We start from the raw sequence: 17,151 nt of genomic DNA on the forward strand, positions 1-17,151 counted from the left end.
GTATAATAAAATTATACAGTTCAAATGTCATTTTCTACTGCTGTTGACCCTCCTGCTACTAAATTATTACCATCTTTCTAAAGTACACAAATTTTACAGAATCAAAAAATAGTCATCCTATTATTCTCATAGAATTAAGTTTTCAATAGATGTTTTAGGGACCTAGTATGAGCCACATACTTAATGGAAGTTTCCTTGACAAAATGGACAAAATTTTGGAAAGATTGGCCTCACTGAATACAGAAACTAGGTCCTATTCATTCTGCATTACTTTCATACACATTAAATAAAGTCACATTTGTAACAGATTTAGATGGATATTTAGTAAGTGTGGATTTCAGGAGTCTTATTCTTGATAAATTCAAAACCTATCAGAAACATATGGGTTCATTATTTCAATCCAAATTCATCTTTTCAAGTCTAAATGAATTGGTTTTGAAACATGAATTTAGAAAGGCAAAAAGACTAATCAAAGAGGCTCCTAAGACTTCTCGCCCCTGGAGAAGTATATGGATGTTATTTAAAATCAATTCAGAAAAAAAGACAGTTTGAAATTTCTTATTTAAATCAAAGCTTGTCTTTGCAGAATTACACACTGCATGATGATTAGAGGATGTGCATCAGATGGAGTTCACTTGAGCAATCGACACAAACCGACTCTGGCTTATGTAAGCAAATAAAAAGAGTTTTTAAAATATGGTGGTGGCTCCCAGATTTGAATAATTAGGAAAAGTGGAGAGGAGAAAGAATCAAGTAGCAGCAACGTAGCCAGAACTAGAGGCAAAATCCAATCATAGACCTTCTGTAAAGAGAAACCCTATTGCTGCCACCACTAATTTCTCAATCTCGCACCTCAGCTTCCCAAATCATTGGCACTGGACACTGGGTGACACCACTTTCCACTTGCACATCCAATGAGTTTCTACTGTGCTCTCTACTTGACATCATTTATGCTATATAGGAAGTTTTAAGAATAAGTATTAAAAACAAGATGATATGAATGTTTGACACTGTGATAGAATTGCCGTACATTCTTTGCCTCTTATTTTCTGGTTTTGCCCAATTCTTCCTTTTCTATTTTATTTCAAAAGTCTATAAAGGTCATCCTCTCACAGAACTTAAAGTCACATCTCTCACCCTGGCCAGTGTAGCTCAATTTGTTAGAACATCATCCATGCACGGAAGAGTAACGAGTTCGATTCCCAGTTAGGGCACATACCCAGGTTACAAATTCAATCCCAGTCAGGGCACATACGGGAGGCAATCAATCGATGTTTTTCTCACATAAATGTTCCTCTCTCTCTAGAATCAATAAAAAACATATCCTTAGGTGGGGATTTTAAAAATTAAATTAGCCCCGGTTTAGCTTGGTGGATAGAGCGTCGGCCTGCGGACTGAAGGGTCCCAGGTTTGATTCCGGTCAACGGCATGTACCTTGGTTGCGGACACATTCCCAGTAGGGGGTGTGCAGGTGGCAGCTGATAGATGTTTCTCTCTCATCCATGTTTCTAACTCTCTATCATCCCTCTCCCTTCCTCTCTGTAAAAAAATCAATAAAATGTGTTTGGGGGGGTTTTTTGTTTGTTTTTTGTTTTTATTTTTTACAGAGAGGAAGGGAGAGAGATAGAGAGTCAGAAACATCGATGAGAGAGAAACATCAATCAGCTGCCTCCTGCACACCTCCTACTGGGGATGTGCCTGCAACCCAGGCACACGCCCTCGACCGGAATCGAACCTGGGACCCTTCAGTCCGCAGGCTGACGCTCCATCCACTGAGCCAAACCGGTTTTGGCCAATAAAATGTGTTTTAAAAAATTAAATTAAATTAAAAAATAAAGTCACATCTCTATCCCTTAGGACTTGACTATATCTACATTAGATATGATTGAGTTCCTTTGTATTGAACAGAAAACCTCCAAAACAGAACTGGTTTGAACAAGAAAGTTTTCCTACCCCTCACAAAAGAATTTTGGAAATCAACTGCCCAGAATTGGTATGGTGGTTCCATAATTATAAGATCAAGACTTTTCTCTTCCATTATACCATCAACAGCACAAAATGGTCCAGAATGGCTGCCCAGGCTCCACCAATCACATCTGTGTTGCAGGCCAGCAAGTGAAAAAGTGGAAGGCCCAAAATGCTGTTTACCTCTTCCTGCGTAAGGAGCTCTCTGGGAAGTCACACACAAAAATGTCTGCTTACATCTCATTGGCCTTAACTTAGTCACCTGTTTGTACCTACCTGCTAAAGAGTTAGGAAATATATCTTTAACTTGGGCAGCGACATGTCCAGGCTGAAAATTGAGAGTCTGATAATAATGATGATAGAGGTGAGTGACTATTGGGAGGAGAGGGGGTGTAAACAGTATTGTCTCAGTTCCTTTTTACTGTTCTCTCAGTATTCCATAAGCGGTCTTTCTGTCTCACAAGCAGAACTGGCTGAATAAATGAGCATCATCTTCTGGAATGCCCACAATTCTTTAAAAGCAAGCCTCTCCACTATCTGTTCATGGTTTGCCTCCCCAGGTACTGCTTCCTGCTCTCCAAAAGCAACACCTGTTTCAGGGAATTTTTCTTCCTTCAGTCTCAGCCACATGGTTTCCTTTTCTCTTGCCCTTAATTTCAGGGCCCATTGCCTGGTTCTAATATTTGAGTCAGTGACTGGGATCATATTGAGATTAATTTTATTCAATAAAACATTGAAAATTTGGGGGTAGAGGTTTCTGGGGTGGGGGAGAGAAATCAGCCAACTAACAAATAATTTTTGTATATGTACAATATACCAACTATTGTTCTAAGGACTTAGAATATACCAGGGCACTGATTCAAGTGCAGACAACAGAAACTCTTCTAGATCGTTCAAGCAGAAAAGCATTTAGTAGGGGGGCACTTACAAAATCATCGGAGCAGCTAAAGCAGTGGTTCTCAACCTTCCTAATACCACAACCCTTTAAAACAGTTCCTCGTGTTGTGGTGACCCCCAACCATAAAATTATTTTCGTTGGTACTTCGTAACTGTAATTTTGCTACTGTTATGAATCATAATGTAAATATCTGATATGCAGGATGTATTTTCACTCTTACAAATTGAACATAATTAAAGCATAGTGATTAATCACAAAAACAATATGTAATTATGTATGTGTTTTCCAATGGTCTTAGGCGACCCCTTTGAAAGGGTCGTTCGGCCCTCAAAGGGGTCGCTACCCACAGGTTGAGAACCGCTGCTAAAGGATCCAGACCAAGTTCTCTGCCTTTAACTACGAGTCAAAGAACAGCATGAAACAACCAATCTGATAAGGGCAGCTGCTTTCTTTCCCTGTTACCCGAAATCTGGGTGATCAGGAAGCTGCGGGACCAACTGCTGGCTCCTCTATCACACCGTTTCCCCCAAGATCCAGGCATCAGGGGGCCCGCTTTTGGCCTCCAAGTAACATCGCCTCAATCGAAGCCCCATGCCCTGCCTCTTGACACCCGTGAGATCAAGACTGGACACTGAGAACTGTAATGACATTGATGCAGAAAAATGAGCGCGCAAAACCTCCGAAGCTGCGCTTACCTGCAGAACGAGCTGAAGTGACGGAGTGGAGACTGACTGCTCCCCGCTTTGCCATGCTGGTGGCTTTGTGGCGGAACTTTATCTTCTGAAAGGGAGTCTAGCAGCTGTTCTAACTGGCCTGGTCTCAAAAGCGAAGTACAGTACATTACACGAGAAGAGAAATGAAGCTTTTGCATCCCGTCTGCAATATCTGTCGCCAGCAGTCCACAGGATAGATGGACTCGCTCTCTTCATTGATATTTAAGTGAAGAGCTGTAGTCCTCACAAGCAGCTTTCTCTCTTCCTGGGGAATGTTAAACTACAGTCTATGCGCTGCAAAATGATGCTTTCATCAAGGACAGTCCGCGTATACGACAGTGGTTCCCGAAGATTATAAAGGAGCTGGAAACTCGCTAATCGCAGCTGTGATAAAGTCATGGCTGCCGTAAAGGTCAAACTGTCGTAAGGGTCATAACTGTCGTAAAGACAGCACACGCATTACTCACGTGTTTGCGGTCATTCTGGTGTGAACGAACCTACTGTATTAGGAGTGGATAAAAGCAGAGCACATACAATTATGTACAGTACATAGGACTTGATAATAATAAGTGACTGCTACTGGTGTATGTGTTTATTATACTATACTTTAATCATTATTTTATTTTAATTTTTAAAAAATGATATTATTTTAGAGTATACTCTTTCTTTTCATAAAGAAAAGTTTGCTATAATACAGTATGCCGTGATACACTGGCAGCACCTCATACATCTTGTGTTTACCACATTCCTTGATTGCATCATTTTCTCTTGTGCTTGATTTAATCTGGTGTTGTTTTGTGCAGTGACATGTTGTGCAGGTTTATAGCCTAAGAGCAACAGGCTGTACCATCTGGCCTAGGTAAGTAGTAAGCTATGCCATCTAGGTGTGTGCAAGTGCACTCTACAATGTTCACACAATGACAAATCGCCTAATAGCACATTTCTCAGAAAACAGCCCCATCATTAAGTGCATGACTAAATAAACGGGAGGTGGATTTAATGCTCTGGTGGCCTTTGTAAGTAAACAATAAAAATATAAGCCTGAAAATGCCTCCAAGTTACTCAATCAAAACTCTAATGACAGCCAATCACTAACAGCCAAGTAGGCTGTAAGCTATAGCCAATCAATAATTTCCTTGCTTTGATTAGCCTTTTCTCTATGAAAGTCACTCCCTGAGCTCCTATCAGTGAAGTGTCCCTAGCAATTTCTGGTTTGGCACTGCCCAATTCAAATTAATCTGTGCTTAAATAAAGTCATAAACTTTTTAATATGCCTCAGTTTATAATTTAAACAGGAGCAACCAGATGGCTCTACAATCTGGATAGAGTCTTGAGTATAGGTGAGGCCCTAACTACTTTTAGCCATCTTATCTAATAAAAGACAAATAGGGTAATTAACTGGACCTCCAATATGCTTCCCATTGGCTAATCAGGACAATATGCAAATTAACTGCCAACCAAGATGGTGATTAACCTCCAACAAAGATGGCAGCTAACTTGCATACTGCAGGCTGGGCGGGACAGCGCCATCCCGCCTGCCCCACTGCCATCCGAGCCTGCTATCTGCGACCTGGGTGGCAGGCGGCCTGTATGGGACCCGACCCAGGGCTGGTGGTGGGGATCACAGTGATCCGCCACCGGCCACACCCACAAATGGCCTTCCCGTGGGGATCCTGGCTGGCGGGTGCTAATGCACAGATCTGCTACCTACCACACCCACAAACGGCCATCTTGTGGGGATCCCGGGTTGGCGGGTGCTAATATACCGATCTGCCAACACCCACACCTGGGCCGCCTTTGCCCTGCGCATACTATGCAGCTGGGAGAGGGTAGTGGGGCCACTGGGAACAGGGCGGGAACTGCCCAGGGTTTGCGTCAGGCAGCCGAGAGCGGAGTGCAAACTATGCAGCCAGGAGAGGGGCCAGGGGCCGCTGAGAGCAGGGCGGGAACTTCCCGGGGTTTGCATCAGGCAGCCCAGAGCAGAGTGCAAACTATCCCCACCGGTAGCTGCTTGCTCATTCACTTATTCACTCATTCATTCACTCACTCAGCAAACCCTCTCAGGTCCCTGGCACCAGGCCAGGCCCTGAAGTTGAAGGAGGATAAGACAGAGCTATGTCCTCAAAATGTTGATAATTCAGTATGCAGCCAGGAGAGGGGCGCCCGGCTGCTGGGAGCAGGGCAGGAACTTTCCTGGGGTGGACTTCAGGCAGCCTGGAGTGGGGCTGGAACTTCTGCCATGTTGCCATGGCAATGCGGCAGAAGTTCCCACCCTGTAGCTGCTTGCTCATTCACTTACTTGCTCATTCATTCACTCATTCACTCATTCACTCACTCAGCAACCCCTCTCAGGTCCCTGGCACCAGGCCAGGCACTGAAGGTGAAGCAGGATAAGACAGAGCCATGTCCTCAAGATGTTAGTAATTCAGTAGGGCGAAGCAGGCACATGAACGAGGCGGTTGTATGCACAGATGGACTGTACTGGGTTCAGTGAGGGCTGTAACTAACGCCGACTTTGTTGTCTTGATAAAATGGGGCCTCGGGAGCCAGGCCACCCCAAGCCTGTAGGCCTGTGCCTAGGCCAGGAGTGGCCAGGGTCCCGGAACATGACAGAGGGTGCAGGTCGGGCTGAGGGGTTCTGGCCCCACCCCTCATCCTCACCCCCGAGTGCACAAATTTTTGTGCACCAGGCTACTAATTTAATTATAATGAAGGAAAAGAGTCTAAAGATGAGATTAATCAATGGGAAAGAGTAGAGCCAAGGAATTCAGAGAGAAATATGCAGCTGGAGCTCTGAGAATATCATGAACCTCTAGAGATCAAGCAGTTGAACTTCTCTGTTAGTTCAGCCAAAATATCTTCTTTGGGGGTAAGCCACTTTGATTTGGATTTTTCATCTTTTCAACTAAATGATTCTTATTCATATAGAGTTTAGAACCAGAAAAGGGATATTGAAAAAGATTTAAGTTAACATACAGAATTGGCTAAATTGAAGCAGGGAGAAAGGTAATGAAGACTTAGTTATCTGGAGCTGAGAAATTTGGTTATGTGGTATGAAAACTCTATGATCAACTGGTAGTAGTTGTAGTGTTAAGCTCAGAGTTTGTATTTATTGAAGTTGAAGTGCTAAAGAATTTAGTAGAAAATGTTCAAGATATTAACCTTTGTTTGCTAATACATTAAATATTTACCATATGCCAGGCATTATTATAATAGTTCACTTATATTAGCTTAATTCTCAAAATAACTGACACAGGCATAATTATCTCCTTTTTACTGATGAGGAAACTGAAACACTATTCTATAAGGAAGGACCTATGGAAAAAGAGGATAATCTGGGCCAAAGAAGGAAGAATATTCACTTTTCTCAGAGTGAGAAAATATTCACTTTTCTCAAGTGATCTTTTTAGTTTGCTCTAAACAACGAGAATTGACTGGAAGTTGACTTTGTACAGTTGGGGGTTGGGGGGGGGGGATAAAACTGAATTACTCCATGTTAAAATTATTTGCAAGCAAAAACATGGGGAAGAGATATAGTTCTCCCTTGGTATCTGAGAGGGATTGATTCTAGGATGCCCCTTAGACATCAAAACCAGTGGATGTTCATGTCCCTTATATAAAAAGCCATAGGGAATTTATACAGTTAGCCAGCCCTTCTTAACCATGGAGATTGGTTGAGTCCAGGTGAAAGTTTCTTGGGTACAGAAAGCTGACTATATTAGCAAGTAATAAAAATGGGACCTGAGACAAGTCTTATTACCGAGGCACCTCCCAAGTAAACTCTTGTGCATTCGCTACATGAAAAGAGGATCATTCCCCTCTAATTACAAAGATATAGATGAGTTACTCTGCCATCCCCTTCCCATCATCCCAGAAGAGAGCAAACGGGTCATGAAACAAACACCTATTTCTGGGAAACAAATCTTTCAGGCCAGATTATTAACTCAAAGACCATGACCTAGTAACAGCTCTGGTTTTGTTTACTATCCCTTGAAGTTTTATAAAAAGAGTTTGAGGTCTGCTTAAAATTCAATTACAGTATTAAGGAAATAGTTTCAGAGCAAAACCCTTCAAATAATTAGTGAGGAATTAAGAATACTGATAGCTCTACCCCAAGGCATTTCTCAGGCCCCACACCAAGAGAAAGAGTATATGTAGAGCCCAAAGGTAAATTCCATACAAATTCCTACCCAAGATGTGATTACATTGATAATGGATAAAAGAAATACCTAGGGAAATGCAGGTAGAAGCACCAGATAGGCTGCTTAAAAATTTATTGTACTCCCAGGTTAAAAAAACTGTGTTATTCTAGTCCAACAGGAAACAAATGTGTTACAGACCATTGATTGAAATAGGAGTCCCCCATTATCTGTGGGGAGTATGTTCCAACCAACACCCCCAAGTGGATTACTGAAACTGTGAGTAGTACAGAATCATATATATATATATGTCTTTTCCTATACATACATGCCTATGATAACATTTAATTTATAAATTAGGCACACTAAGAGATTAACAACTAATAATAAAATGGCACAGTAATAGCAACATTCTGTAATAGAGAAAACATAAAAATATATCTTACCTAATAGTAGACAAACATGTAAATTAACTGTCCCTCTGCTATGCTCACCAGCCAATCAGGAGAGTATGCGAATTAACCCAATAAAGATGGCGGTTAATTTGCATACATAGGGGTGAAACAGCGGAACAAAGACTGCAGGCTCCGTCTGGAGCAGTGAAGACTGAACGCTCTGTCCGTCCGGAGCCTCGAAGATTGAAGGCTCCGTCCGGAGCGAAGGCCTGGGTCCTGGGTGCCCGAGGAAAACAAGTGCCGGTGGAAAACCGGTGCCGGCAGCCAAGGGAAGGGAAGGCCTATTGCACGAATCTCTTCATGCATCAGGCCTCTAGTACTGTAATAAAAGTTATATGAATATTCTCTCTCTCAAAATATCTTATTGTTCTGTACTCACCTTCTGATGATGTGAGATGATAAAATGCCTTATTAAATCGAGAACTTTCACTTAAAAGAAGCACATTATGGCTTTTCTTTGGCATATCCATATCGTCAGCATCAGTAACTCTTATGATTTGGGGCCATTAGTAAGTAAAATAGGGTTACTTGAACATAAGCACTGGGACACTGGGACAATCTATCTGATAACCAAGATGCTACTAAATGGCTGATGGGCAGGTAGTGTGGACACACTGGACAAAGGATGATGCAATTCCTGGGTGGGATGGAGCAGGACAGTGTGAAATTTAAAACCTGAATTGTTTAGTTCTGGAATTTTCCATTTGATATATTTGGACCAAGATTGACCACGGGTACCTGAAACCGTCAAAAGTGAAAATGCAGATAAGGGAGGACTGCTGTATATATTTCTACTTGTTAGTATTTGTCAGATTATCACCTAATAGGAAGCTAGATCTGGACAGAGTCAGAATGGGCCTCACTACCCAGAGCAAAGGTCAACGAACTACAATGTGTCAACCCAACCTCTTCCCTCCGCCCACCTGCATTTGTAAATAACATTGTATGGAAGCACAGCCACCCCCGTTTATCTAGGTCTACGAACTGCCCGTGGGCTGTCTTCACACTGCACCACAGCAGCTAGCAGATAGGTAACTGCCCCAGACACAGTAGAACTCACAAAGCATAAAGTATTTACCATCTGGCACTTAAAAATTTTGTCTACCCCTAAACTAAAGAATCCTCATTTTGGATCTGGACGCAGCAGCATGATTGTTTCAGGGAGTAGCACAACCACACACACTGTTGATGATTCCCTAGAAAAACCCAGAAACAGTTATACTCAGGCTACTGTTTATCACAGAAAAAGGATACAGAATAGGATCAGCAAGGAAAAACGACGCAACGAGTGGAGTTTGCCAGGAACTAGGAACAGGTTTTCTCAGTCCTCCTCCATGGGAGTCACACGGGGTGTACTGTTCCTCCAACAATGATCTGTATTAGCCCACTTGAGTCTCAGAGTGGAGGACTTTTATTGGAGGCTGGTTATATAGTGACAGGCACCTGCATGGCCAGCCATGATTTCCAAAACTCCAGACCCCCAGAAGGAAACCAGTGTCCACCAGAAACCCACTGTCTGCACAAGCTATCTTAACCCAGGTGTACAAATATCCTTATCAATTAGTAACAGAGGAAACATTCCAAGAGTATGTGCCCAGGAGTTGGCCATGGGTCAGTCACAGAACAGGCTCTCCTGAAGATATGCTAGAGTTGAACCATCAGGCCTGATGTGTTGATTTTTTCCTACTTACAGTTGCAGGTTTAAGTAGTCTCCTTGCAGGGGAGATGGGGTAAGTACATTTGAAATAGGCCTCAGCATACCTTTATGAGAAGAAGGTGTAATCAATTGGAAACTAACAGATGCTTGCCTCCCTAATGTTTTTCCCCCAAAACAATACCTGGATTTCTTTGGAAGAACCACCTCGCAGACAGAAATAATTTGAGGGATTGACTGACCCTCTGTTTCTGGGTTGGATCTTAACAGCTTATCCCATTTATCTGGCCACAGTGATTGTTTCAGAGACTACCATGTGATCAAAGAAGAGCCTTTTAGGGGAGATTTCTAGGTAAGAAAGTTTGCTAATTTTCTGTTGTAGATATATACATAGATGTATATATTTAAATATGCTGTTTTCTCTCTGTTCTGTTTAGTGTGTCATGTGGCCTGGGTGTTTGCCAGTCACTTTTGTTGCCATTAATACAACTTGTATTATATCCAAGCTCAGAAGTAAATAACAGAAAAACTGTGAGAAATGCAGAGAAAGAAAGCTGGAGCCTTGAAGGCACATCGCCCTGACACAGACAGCTCTTCTGATGCTGGTACGCCTCTGGGTTTTCTATTATGTGGGCCAACAAAAATTTCCACTTCTGTTTAATCTAATCTGAGCTGAGATCACAGTCACTGGCAATAAATATTCCTGACTGATAAAGTATCAATCGTTACTCTTTTACAAGTGAGAAAAAACTAGGTAAGTTGCCTATAGTCACAATTAGAATGAATAACAGCACCAGGAGTCAGAAGCAGTTCTCTTTGTGTCCAAAAATGGTACCTTTTTTTTTTTCCTAATTCATGCAGCCACTAAATTAGAAGTTTCTTGTTGATTTCAGTCTACCTCCCCAAGCAGGGTCAGCTGTGTATTTGAGACCTGCCATACATTCAGATACTACAGGGGAATTTGTTGTTGCGTCATCAATTTTGTAGCTATTTCATCATTCCAAATTGGGAATATATAAGCCTTGAAGTGAAAACAGAGTGGAGACCAAACTGAACGTTTCTTTGGTTTTGTATCCTCCTCCTCTTAACCATTTCATATATTACATTCCATTTTCCCTGAACCAGATATGGAGTGAAATAGATTTTTTATTATTCTGAGATTCCTAAAGAACTCTGGATTTTAGGTTCAAAAGTTAGATCCGAATACAAACAGCTAGTTGCATTTAACTTCTAGTAAAAAATCATCTGAAATTATTTTACTAGGTTAGTCTATAATTGTATTTATCAAATATTCAAGCCTATGTATAATCATATTCATACGGTGTGGGGGGGGGGGGTGGGGGGGACTACTACAAATGTCCCCAGAAAGAAAAAGGTGAAGTATAACTGTGGGGGAAAAAATCTTTTCAAATATTCTCCTACTGTGAGCCTATTATAAGTGAAAAAAGATTAAAGGTGTGGTATAAAGGTGTATATTTAAATGACTACAAATAGCTGTTTAACTGGAGCTGCCTAGGGTACATCAGTAGCCCCTAAGTGATCAAAGGCTATTGCTGGAGGCAAGGTCCAAAACCACCTGCTTATATAAAGAACTTTAGATGGCAGGACTGATATTGTGCATGTATATTGATACTTCTTGAAACAACAATTTAAAAAAAAATTTTTTAAGTATTTACCCAATACTGACAGAAGGCAAACAGATTGAGAGTTGAGTGTGTAGTTCTGCTGCCAACTCATCCCTTGCCTTGTGCAGAAACATGATCATTTCTTAGGATTTGTCACAAATTTCCTATCCTATTATCATTATCTACAGGAGGGGGGAAAAGTCAGGTTATATTGGAAATTAAATGAGCATCCTCTCACTCACCCCATAAATCCCAAGAGAAATTGTAAATTAAGATAGGTTTATTCTCTAAGTCCACCTTAAGTCCCACCTTTGTATAAAAGGTATATAGTGAACTAGTTACACTATTGTTATACATTTTTAGGCAGCCATAGGAAGAAATACATATTACAGCAGACTTAATAACCCACATATATGTACAAATAGGTAGGTAACATGTAACTTTTATATATATAAAATATATATAAGGTATGTAATTATTTATACATATGTAGTATAATGTAAATATGATATATTTAACATGCTATATGATTGAACCAAAAGTTATATAAAAGAATTCTTACTTGTACATTATGTAATGCACTGTGACATTTTTTATTCTGTTCTGTCCTTTTTCATCTTTGACTTTTCAAATTGATTTCAAACCTGCTAATGGGTTTATGGCTCACAAGTTAAAAAGCAAAAACTTACAGTAAGATATAAATATCTAAGAATGTCCCAAATTTTTACTTCTAGAATTTATATGGCATCAAGGATAAGAACCATTGAAATAGGCTTAATAGTAGGATATCAGACATCAGTGAGGACATAGGAATACTTACTTGAAAGTTTTCCTTGCATTTAGGAGATTTTTCCACCAAGACACTTTTTTCTTCTTGCAAAGCTCACAGTAAGACCATCGTATCCCAGCCTCCCTTGCAGTTATGTATGGCCAGGATGGAACAGGATGGAAGTGATGTTTGCCACTTCCCTGCTAGTTATGAGTCTTCTCCTGCATGGTCCTCATCCTTCACCCCCTGACATGAGGCAGATCAGCAGAGTGGTCTTGAAAGCCAGAACTGAAAATGGCAAAACCACAAGATGGAATAAGCCTGGGTACCTCAATCACTGTTCTCTGTTTTTAAATGTGTGTTTTATCTCTTTCTTATGATATTTTATTCATTTGGATATATATCTCCAGCTAGCTTTCTCTTTTCTATAATTTTTCTTTGTTTATTTTTCCTCCTTCCTGCCTTGGATTAATCTAATTTTCTTTATCCCTCCTCTATTGATTTGGAAATTATATTTAGTATTTCTATTCTTAAGTGGGTTGTGCTGAAAATTTAACAGGCATTACTGACTTGAAGTTAGCCAGCATCACTGCCAAGGTCCTGTCTTCTCTATTTGTTTTGTTCTTGTGGGAGTACATTATTTTTAATGCTTATTTCACTGAAATTCAAGATGCAGTGGGTTAGCTTTGTGTTTGTTTGGTATATCTTTATTTCATTTCTCTCTTACATGACAGCTTTTCAGGGTAAACACTTTCATAAGAACAGTGATTTGCTTTCTATACTTTAAATAAACTATTGCTGTATGTTTTCATAGTAATTTGTGTTCTCATGGAAATTTTCATATTCAATCTAAGGTTATTTTTATAGGTAAGTCATCTGTTCTTTCTATTGGCCTTTATAATTTTCTGTTGTCTTTGGTGTTTTTCAAATTTCCAATAATACATGCGATGGTCTTTAAATACATTGCTTTAGATTTGATGTGCTTATTTATCCTGGAACTCTTGCTTTTTAATAATTCATGGAAATTTTCAGGTATTATCTCAGAGTATTGGTTCTCCCCATTTTCTATACTCTTTTGGAAAACCTGTAAGACATATGTTGAAATTTATTATTCTACCCACTATGGCTTAATCTCTTTCTCATCTTTTCTATCCCTTAATCACATTTTTGCTATGATCCTAAGAATTTATTCTGTCTTTCAGCTCACAAATAGAGTAATCTAGTAATCTACTGAAACTGCATATTTTATTTCTAGATTTTTTTTTAATTCTTTCAGTTCTTTGGTGATAGTGTTCTATTATTTCATTATGATGTGTGTGGGGGGGTTATATGTTTTTATATCATTTAAACACACAATGTATACTTATCTTTTTACATTTTTCTTTTGTTTCAAGTTCTTAGTCTTGAGAAAATTTTAACTCCTGTTTAGTATGCCTGCTTACTCTTTCTCCTGTGGAGCATTTCTGAATGTACTTTATAAACTTTATAAACAACGAGGCTTTTTGTTTTCCTTCAGTTCTGCTGTTGTGGTTTCGTTGGGGTGGGAAGTACTGTTCACTCTGATTTGGGAAAGCCTCCCATATGGAGGCATTCTGCATTTACTTTTGCCAAAGGGGCAGGAGTCTCACAAACAGAGAGCCAGTTTTTATGTTAATTTCTCATCTTGTATTTCAATATCATTGTTCAAGCTTTTGGTTTTTTTACTGTTTTCTTTTAGTTTGTGGGAGGTTATTTTTTTCCCCCTATCAGACTCCCCAACAGGAACAAGCTTCAACAAGGCAGAATTTTCTAGTCCCCACTTCACATTTTCAAATTTGTACAGTTTGGGTTCATCTCATAACCTTGCATGGTCCCTGGGCCATGACACCTACTCCTTCACTGGCTTCAGTGGCCCTTTAGCTGTTAAAGCCAATATCTCTGTCTACTACATATGCAGCCCTAACCTTTTGCTCAGCTGTTACAGCATCAATTTGCATTCTTACTACTCTGCTTTGAGATTTTTGGTTGTTATCTTTTCCCCTCAGTAGGTAGGAATTTCCCTTCTGTTCTTTTAAATTTGAATGAAGACTAATATTTGGATTATGTTTTATACAGCATTGCTATTTGTAGGCTTTCTATGAATTTATGATGCTAAAAAATAAGTTTATTGTCTTCCTTTTCTAATTAGTGAAGTATCATAAAATGTTTTTGCTAATAAAGAAATGTTTCTGGCTAGGTAAATTATACATAATTTGGAACTTTATTCTTTTTAAATATATTTTTATTGATTTCAGATAGGAAGGGAGAGGGGAGAGGGAGAGAGAGAGAAACATCAGTGGTAAAAGAGAATCATTGATTGGCTGCCTCCTGCACACCCCACACTGGGAATGGAGCCCACAACCCGGGCATGTGCCCTGACCAGGAATCAAACAGTGACCTTTTGGTTCATAGATTGAGGTTCAACCACTGAGCCATGCTGGCTGGGCAGGAATTTTATTCCTATAAATCCATAAAAAACAACAGAAACAGTAACTTGAAATATTGAATTCTATGGGTTAATTACTCACAGGAGAAAAAAACTAGATAAATTGAACTTACAATTTAAAACTTCCATTCATCAAGAGACACTTTAAGTAAATTAAAAGCAAACTTTAAGCTTGGAGATAATATTTAATATATTATCTGACAACTTGGATTCAGCATATATAAAAATCTTACAAAATATTAACTTTTATAATAAAAACTGGAGGCCCTTTTCATGCACTGAAAGGGGGGTCCCTCAGCCCGACCTGCCCCCTCTCACAGTCCGGGAACCCTCAGGGGCGGCAGGCAACCCAGCGATCAGGGGAAGGCGACACTCCCATCACACCTCTGCTGCTGCCACTGCTGGCAGCGCAAGCCTCAGTGGGCCCTGGGCAGCTGGGGAGCTGAGGGGACTGAGGGACTCTGGAAGCAGGCACGCAGCAAGGCTGCCCGGCAGGGCTGAGGTTACTGGGTGGCACCATCTTGTGGCTGTGGGTGCCACCATATTTGAAGGTGTGGCAGTCAATTAGCATATTTCCTCCTTATTGGCTGTGGGCACCACCATCTTAGAGGGTGGGGCAGTCAATTAGCATATTCCCTCCTTATTGGCTCTGGGCGCCACCATCTTTGTGTCAGCATGAGGGTCAATTAGCATATTCCCTCTTTATTAGATAGGATTACCAAAAGATAGAAATAGATACTTTACAAAAGATATAGGAATGGTTATTAAGCACATCAAAATGAATCAACATAATTATTCCTCAGAGAAATAAAAATTAAATTCACAGCTAGACACCACTTCATACTTACTAGATTAGTGAAATTCAAAAAACTGCCGCCGCCACCAAATGTTGGTGCCCATTCAGAGCAATAGAAACCCTCCAAACATTCGACTGAAGGTATAAATGTTACAACCACTTGGAAATGGTTTTTTAGTTCCTTATAAATTGATTGCATAACTACGTCATGACCCAGTAATGCCACTCTTAAGTATTTACCCAAGAGAAATGAAAGCATATCCTCCAAAAATGTTATAGCTTGATTTCCAATAGTAAAAATATGTAAACAACACAAATGTTCACAAAGATAAGGAAAAAAAATGGATGCTACTTATACAAGGAATCACCACTCAGCTCATAAAAATGAGTAAACTACTCACATGCAATAACTGCATGACACAAAAATATTATGTTGAATAAAAGGAAACAAACATGAAAGAATATATATGAATCATATGAAGTTCAAAAACAGGAAAAACTAATTTATAGTGATAGAAAACACAAAAGTTGTCTCTGCATGTAGAAATGGGCTAAGGGCTGGAAGGGAGCATTTGGAGACTTACTGGAGTGATGAAAATATTCTATTCCTTGACTGGAAAGTTGGGGTTAAGAACATTCCTTTGACAAAACACATTAAATTGTTCACTTAAGATACTGCGTGTAAATTTTAGCTAAGTTTTTTTAAAAAAAACAAAAACAAAACATTAATCCATGGGTAATAAAAATTCAGGACAGATACTTGATAATCTTATTGATAAGGATATGCAATAATGCATTTTTCTGCTATAGGTTTCCTGAAGTTTAGCTTGGCCAGAGGACCAGTCTGAATGCTTTCTTGAAGCTTTATCTAGCTTTGAAGTTCTGAATTATTTCTATGCCTTCTAAAAGACAGCACAAAACTTTCTAGTCTTACAAAGAGTAAAGAAGTAACCCTAAAAGAATTCCATAAACACGCAGCTATTCCACTCTTCCAAGTAAATGCCATTAAGTAAAATGCTTACATTGGTAATGCTTCAGGCTTCCCCTTGGTAGCTAAAGCCAAGAATTTTTCACCATCAACTATAAAGATTATGAAGGTGAACTAAGGGGCAATTCTGTTGCTGATGTGCAAGGCAGAACCCAACACAGCTTGTCCATCTGTAGCTCTTCAGTTTCTGCACTGCCGTCAGGGAGAACAGTGCGGGTTTTGTCAATAAATTTAGCACATTTGACACAGATATTTAAGACATGCAGGGAGCAGAGATTTACAACATGCTGCCATTTTTACACAGACAGTTCTCCTATTCCTATAAAGTCAATGGGGAAGTAGTAAGAGTGTGCTCCCTGCGGAACTGTTTTTCACACATTCTGTCATAGCAGATGCAGCTGGTGTTTCAACTACTTCACTCTGGACCCCACCGAGTGATGAGTCTTAGAAAGGCTTTGTGAACGTGCACATGCCAGGGAGAGCAATGGGCGAGAAAAATCATCGAGGAAAGACACGGGAGCAAACAAGTCCTAACACTTGGTGATAAGTCCTGGGCTTCAGCTAAATCAAAGATGTTTTTAAATTTTCTGAAAAATTTCAAATCTGTCTCTGATGCAAAGAAAAAGCAACAGTCTTCTTTCTATTTGATTTGATTTGCTTTTACAGCATCTCATTGAAAAAAATA

This window comes from Myotis nattereri (assembly GCF_964212035.1).
Source record: "Myotis nattereri genome assembly, chromosome: 6".
NCBI lineage: Eukaryota > Metazoa > Chordata > Mammalia > Chiroptera > Vespertilionidae > Myotis > Myotis nattereri.